At 34.8% G+C, this 6,097-nt stretch overlaps 1 pseudogene; it reads left to right on the top strand.

The window, feature by feature from the left end:
* Window positions 1-2,879: 2,879 nt before the first annotated feature.
* On the top strand, window positions 2,880-3,182 carry LOC118150482 (large ribosomal subunit protein eL22 pseudogene; annotated as a pseudogene).
* Window positions 3,183-6,097: the final 2,915 nt, after the last annotated feature.

Below are 6,097 nucleotides of genomic sequence, written 5' to 3'. Positions count from 1 at the left end.
TAAAGGATAATCTGCTTTACTCATCTACTAACTTAAATGTTAGTCTCATCCATAAAACACATTCAAAGAAACATCCAGAGTATTGTTAGATAAAATAAATGGCACTGTGCCCCAACAATGTTGACACAAAAAAGTAAACATTACAAGTCCACCCCTTGTCAAAGTGCCACCCATACAAATCTCTGTACAACATACCTAAACTCTTAATAAAGACAATTAGAAGGCCATACCCCTGCCTAATATAATACAACTATCATGTATGTAACTGAAAATGTATTAACTCTTTTCTTAGAAGAGAATGCAAAATCTTTGGAAAATGTTAACTCTTCTTGATATCCCATAACTGAAATAATATAATGTAAACAATACTTAAATACTATGATATAAAGTAAATACATATTATGTTACATGATAAAAACATATCATAGAAGAAAACAAAGATTTATTTATACACATTTTAAAAACAAAACAATTACAAAATAAGACACAATCATCATTTCTATAACTTGTCATTCAGTCATATCTGGTATTGATAACTAACTACATGTACTGGTTTTTTTTTTTTCTGTTAGAAAGTATTACAGCTAGTTACAATTTTTTAACTGGGGACTGACACCAAGTTTCATTCCAGAATTGAATGGGCTATTAATAGTCTATTTTCCTCACAATTCAGAGTAATGAGGAGCTCAAAGTGGCTGAAGAACAATCTTAACTTCCAATTCAATTGAATTCTTGTTGTGTCTTCTAGTAAAATTATCTATCCCTTTGTAATTAAGATCTATATGCCAACAGAGCCTAAGGTTATAGAAAAAAATTCAAAATTGTTAAAGTGAGCCACCAGCAGTAATAGTTTTGTCATTTCTATTTCAACTGATTAATTCCTGGACCTGTGAATCCTGGCTGTAGAAGGATCATTACAATATATTGGATGCTGCTTCAGATTATACACAACTTTCTGAAGAAATGTGCCACAGCTCTACATGGTATTACCACTTAGATTGCACTGTCAGAGTCCTCAAAAGACCATTTTATGGTTCTATTCGCCAGCTCCATGATGCTGGTGGAGAAAACATGACAAGACCACTGAATCCCATGACCACAGTCTCAACATTGTGCCTCCTTTGTTGTGAAGTTAGTTCTTTAAACATAAGCAATTGTGTGTGGACTTCCATTAGTATGTAAGTCATGCTTTAAGTCCATGGATGATAGTTTTGACAAAAAAGCCCTGCATAAAAGGAAGGTAAATTTATTTTCACAGTATGCGCATATTTTAGCAATAACAAAATGCTATCTTCCATGATGAAAGCAGTTCAGTGACATAAACCTGGCACCAGGTAGCTAGCTGATCATCCTGAGAAATCATTGCAATCTGAATCTAAAGACAGTCTTCCGAAAGAATTTCTTTTCCTTCAGGATATGTTACTCTATTTTTATTGAGAGCTTCTCTTGATTATATGAGACCCACCCACATTATAGAGGGTAATCTGCTTTACTCAAAGTTCTCAAATTTAAATGTCAATCTCATACAAAATAAAAAGCTCACCTTCATTGAAACATTCCGAATGATATATGACAACATAGCAGGGAACAAATACCCAGCAAAATTAATACATAAAATGAATCAATATAATCAGTAAGAACGCTGTGAACTTGAATAACACTACAGACCACCTACAGCTAAAATAAATAGAGGGCAGTCTACCCAAAAAACAGCACAATACGTATTCTCAATTGTATGTGAAACATTTACCAGGATAGACTATATATTGAACCACGAAATGGGTACAAGTAAAGATTAAAAACACATGGCTGAGCAAGGAGGATCATGCCTATAATTTCAGACCTTTGAGAGGCTGAGACAGGAGGATTGTTTGAGTCCAGGAGTTTAAGAACAGTCAGGGCAACAGCGAGATTCCATTTCTTCAAAAAGAAAATAGAGTAGCTGGGCATAATGATGCATGCCTGTAGTTCCAGCAGCTACTCAATAGGCTGAGGTGGGAGAACCACTTGAGCACAGCAGGGTGAGGCTTCGGTGAACCATGATCACATCACTGTACTCAGCCTTGGTGAAAGAGGAAGACCGTATTAGAAACAAACAAAAAAAACAATGTGCAGTATATATATATATATATATATATATATATATATATATATATATATATAATTTATACATATATATTATTTATACTTAATGGTATAAAAAATTAAATGACAAAAGGAATAATAAAAAATACAAGTATGCGTAAATGAAACAACACTTCTTACAAAACAAACTGGTTAAAGAAAAAATTAAAAAACTAATTAAAAATAGTTAAGACTTATAAAAATCTAAAACAACATCCCAACACTTATACAATGAGTAAAAGAATGTCTAAGAGGAAAATTTATAGCCTTAAGTACTACATTATAAAAATATATCTGGAGTAAATAATTTATCTTTACAACATAAAGGACTGGAAACAAAAGCAAACTGACCTCAAATTTAGTTCATGAAAAATAAATTAATAAAAAGTGAGAATGAAGATACATATAAGAATAGGAAAACAACAGAGAAAGTCAATTAATATAAAAATTAATTCTTTGCAAGGATAAACAAAATTGACACCACTTTAACTAGATTGAGAAAAAAGAGAGGTATCACATAACTAAAATTAGAAGTTAAGATAACAAATTCTATAGAGGATGCAGAATAAAGGGAATTCTTACACACTGTTGATAGATATGTAAATTAGTACAGACACTATGAAAAACAGTACGCAGGTTCCTCAAAAAACTAAAAATTAAACAACCATATGATCCAGCAATCCCACTACTGGGTATACATCCAACGAAAAGAAAATCATTATGTTATAGATATCTGGCATTCTGCTTCCTCTGCCATGCCACCCTTAAAAAAGCTTGTGGTGAAGGTGGGCAAAAAGAAAAGAAGCAGATTCTGAAATTCACTCTTGATTGCACCCATCCCATAGAAGATGGAATCATGGATGCTGTCAATTTTGAACAGCTTTTTGCAAGAAAGGATCAAAATGAATGAAAAGCTGGGAAACTTGGGGAGGGTTGGTGACCATCTGAAGGAGCAAGAGCAAGATTGATTGCATGTAGATACTAACAGCAAAGAGAGTTATGAATTCTGACACTTCCAAATTAACCAGGACAAAGAAGAGGAGGAAGACAAGGGTTAAATTACATTTATATGGAATATTTAGTATGAGGTCTTGAATAAAATTTGGGAAACAAAATGGTGGTTTATCCTTGTATCTCTGCAGTGTGGATTGAAAACTGGATATCATGCTCAAAGGGCTTTCTTTGGGCCGCCACTCACTTATTTACAACTTGATTTTATTTCTGCTTGAAAATTTCAATTCTCATGGTAATAACAGAGTAGAAGAAGAGGGTGACTTTATGGAACTGACAGCCATTGAGCAGGCAGATGAGGGTGTGAAGGTGTGGGCTGAAGGTGGTGAGTGTTTTATTTTAGAACTGTGACTGCCAATTACTTCTGCTGTTTTTCCCAAGAATGATTCAGGGATACAAGTGGGGTCATCTCATTCCTTAAAAGAAAACGTGACATCTTTCTAAGATTCTCTGTGGGAAAACAACAGTGTCAATAAAAAACGGGTTTTGGGGCCATTCATTTTACTTTGATCTTTTGATTACAAATTTCTCGTGACACACACAATTATGTCTACTAATCCTCTTCCTAAGCAGAGAAACTGTGCTCCTTCAGCGTTGCTGCATAGTCCATTACTCTACACAAAGAGGTTTGTGGAATTGATCGCAAAAGTCTCAGGTTCTAAATTAATTAAATGTGTACAAAAATGAATGTGTAAGTAATCTCTTTACACTCACACACACACACAAAATACAGTGGAGACGTTACTATGAAAAAATTGAGAGATTATAAGAGAGTTTAATGGATAAGTGTATGCAAATAAGTTAATGTAGATGAAATAGATAACTTCCCAGAAACTGACAACCCACCAATAATGAATAGAAAATATGAATAGATATATGAATAATGAGACAGAACCACTAATCAAAAACTTCTGAAAAAGCGAAAGCATATCTATTACCCACATTTTCATGGGTTTGTTTTTCTCTTGTAAATTTGTTTAAGTTCCTTGTAGATTCTGGATTGAGACCTTTGTTACATGGATAGATTGCAAAAATTTTCTCCCATTCTTTAGATTGCCTTTTTGTTGCGCAGACGTTCTTTAATTTAATTAGATCCCATTTGTCAATTTTGGCTTTCGTTGTAATTGCTTTTGGTGTTTTAGTCATGAGGTTTTTGCTCATTCCTAGGTCCTGAATGGTATTGTCCTGGTTTTCTTGTAGGGTTTTCATGGTATGGTGCTTTACCTTTAAGTCTTTAATCCATGCTGAGTTAATTTTTATATAAGGTGTTATGGAAGGGACCCAGTTTCTGTTTTCTGCCTATGACTAGCCAGTCCTCCCGGCACCATTTACTAAATAGGAAATCCTTTTGCCATTTATTGTTTTTGTAAGGTTTGTGAAGATCAGATGTATGTAGATGTGTGGTGTTTCTTCTGTGGTCTCTGTTCTGTTCCTTTGGTCTATGTATCTGTTTTGGCACAAGTATCATGCTGTTTTAGTTACTGTAGCCTTGTAGTGTAGAACAGACAGTCTCAAAAGAAGACACTTATGTGGCTAAAGAACCGCATGAAAAAAGAAGCTCACATCACTGGTCATTAGAAAAATGCCAATAAAAAATCACAATGAGATATCATCTCATACCAGTTAGAATGGAGATCATTAAAAAGTCAGGGAACAACAGATATTGATGAGAGTGTGGAGAAATATGAACACCATTACACTGTTGATAAGACTGTAAATTAGTTCAACCATTTTGAAAGACAGTGTGGTGATTCCTCAAGGATCTAGAACAAGAAACACCATTTGACCCAGTGATCCGATTACTGGGGCATACACCCAAAGGAATACAAACCATTCTACTCTAAAGACACATGCACACGTATGTTTATTGCTGCACTATTTACAATAGCAAAGACTTGGAATCAACCCAAATGCCCATCAATGATAGAATGGATAAAGAAAATGTGACACATATTCACCAAGGTATACTATGCAGCCTTAAAAAAGGATGAGTTCATGTCCTTTTCAGGGACATCAATGAAGCTGGAAACCATAATTCTCAGCAAACTAATACAAAAACAAAAAACCACACACCACATGTTCACTCATTAGTGGGAGTTGAACACTGAGAACACATGGACACAGGGAGAAGAGCATTACATACCAGGGCCTGTGGGGGAGTGAGGGGCAAGGGGAGGAAAAGCATTAGGACAGATACCTAATGCATGTCAGGCTTAAAACCTAGATGATGGGTTGATAGGTGCAGCATACCACCATGGCATATGTATACCTTTGTAACAAACCTGCACGTTCTGCACATGTACCACAGAACTTAAAGTAAAATAATAATAATAATTAATTTAAAGAAAACATAGGCCAGCTATTTTCATGTGTGTACTAGATCATTCTTGCATTTCTACAAAGAAATACCTTAGTCTGCATAACTTAAAAAAGAAAGAAGTTCAGTTAGCTCACAGTTCTGCAGGTTGTACAAGAAGCATAGCTCTGCCATCAGCTTCTGGGGATGCCTGAAGAAGCCTATTATTATGACAGAAGGTGAAGCAGGAGCGAGCATGTCACATTGTAGGAGTAAAAGCAAGAGAGTGGAGGGAGACACTACAGACTTTTAAAAGTCATATGAGATGACTTTTAAATATCTCATAAAATATTACTAATTATCATGAGAACTGTACCAAGGCAATGATACTAAACCATTCATAAAAATTTATCCTTCATGATCCAATCAACTCGCACCAGGCTTCAGCTCTAACACTGGGGATTACATGTCAAGGAAAAGCTGGAAGTAGTCCCTTTGAGAATTATGATTTGTTTTAGCAATCTCATTATTGGGTATGTACTCAAAGGAATACAAATTTTTCTACTGTATGGACACATGTGTGTGTATGATCATTGCAGCACTGTTCACAATTTAAGACATGGAATCAACTTAAATGTCTATCAGTAGTAGACTGGATACAGAAAA

Source organism: Callithrix jacchus, chromosome X, assembly GCF_049354715.1.
Source record: "Callithrix jacchus isolate 240 chromosome X, calJac240_pri, whole genome shotgun sequence".
In the NCBI taxonomy this organism is placed as follows: domain Eukaryota; kingdom Metazoa; phylum Chordata; class Mammalia; order Primates; family Cebidae; genus Callithrix; species Callithrix jacchus.
The sequence above is the reverse complement of the archived record's forward strand: the minus strand, read 5'-3'. Positions and strand labels throughout refer to the sequence as shown.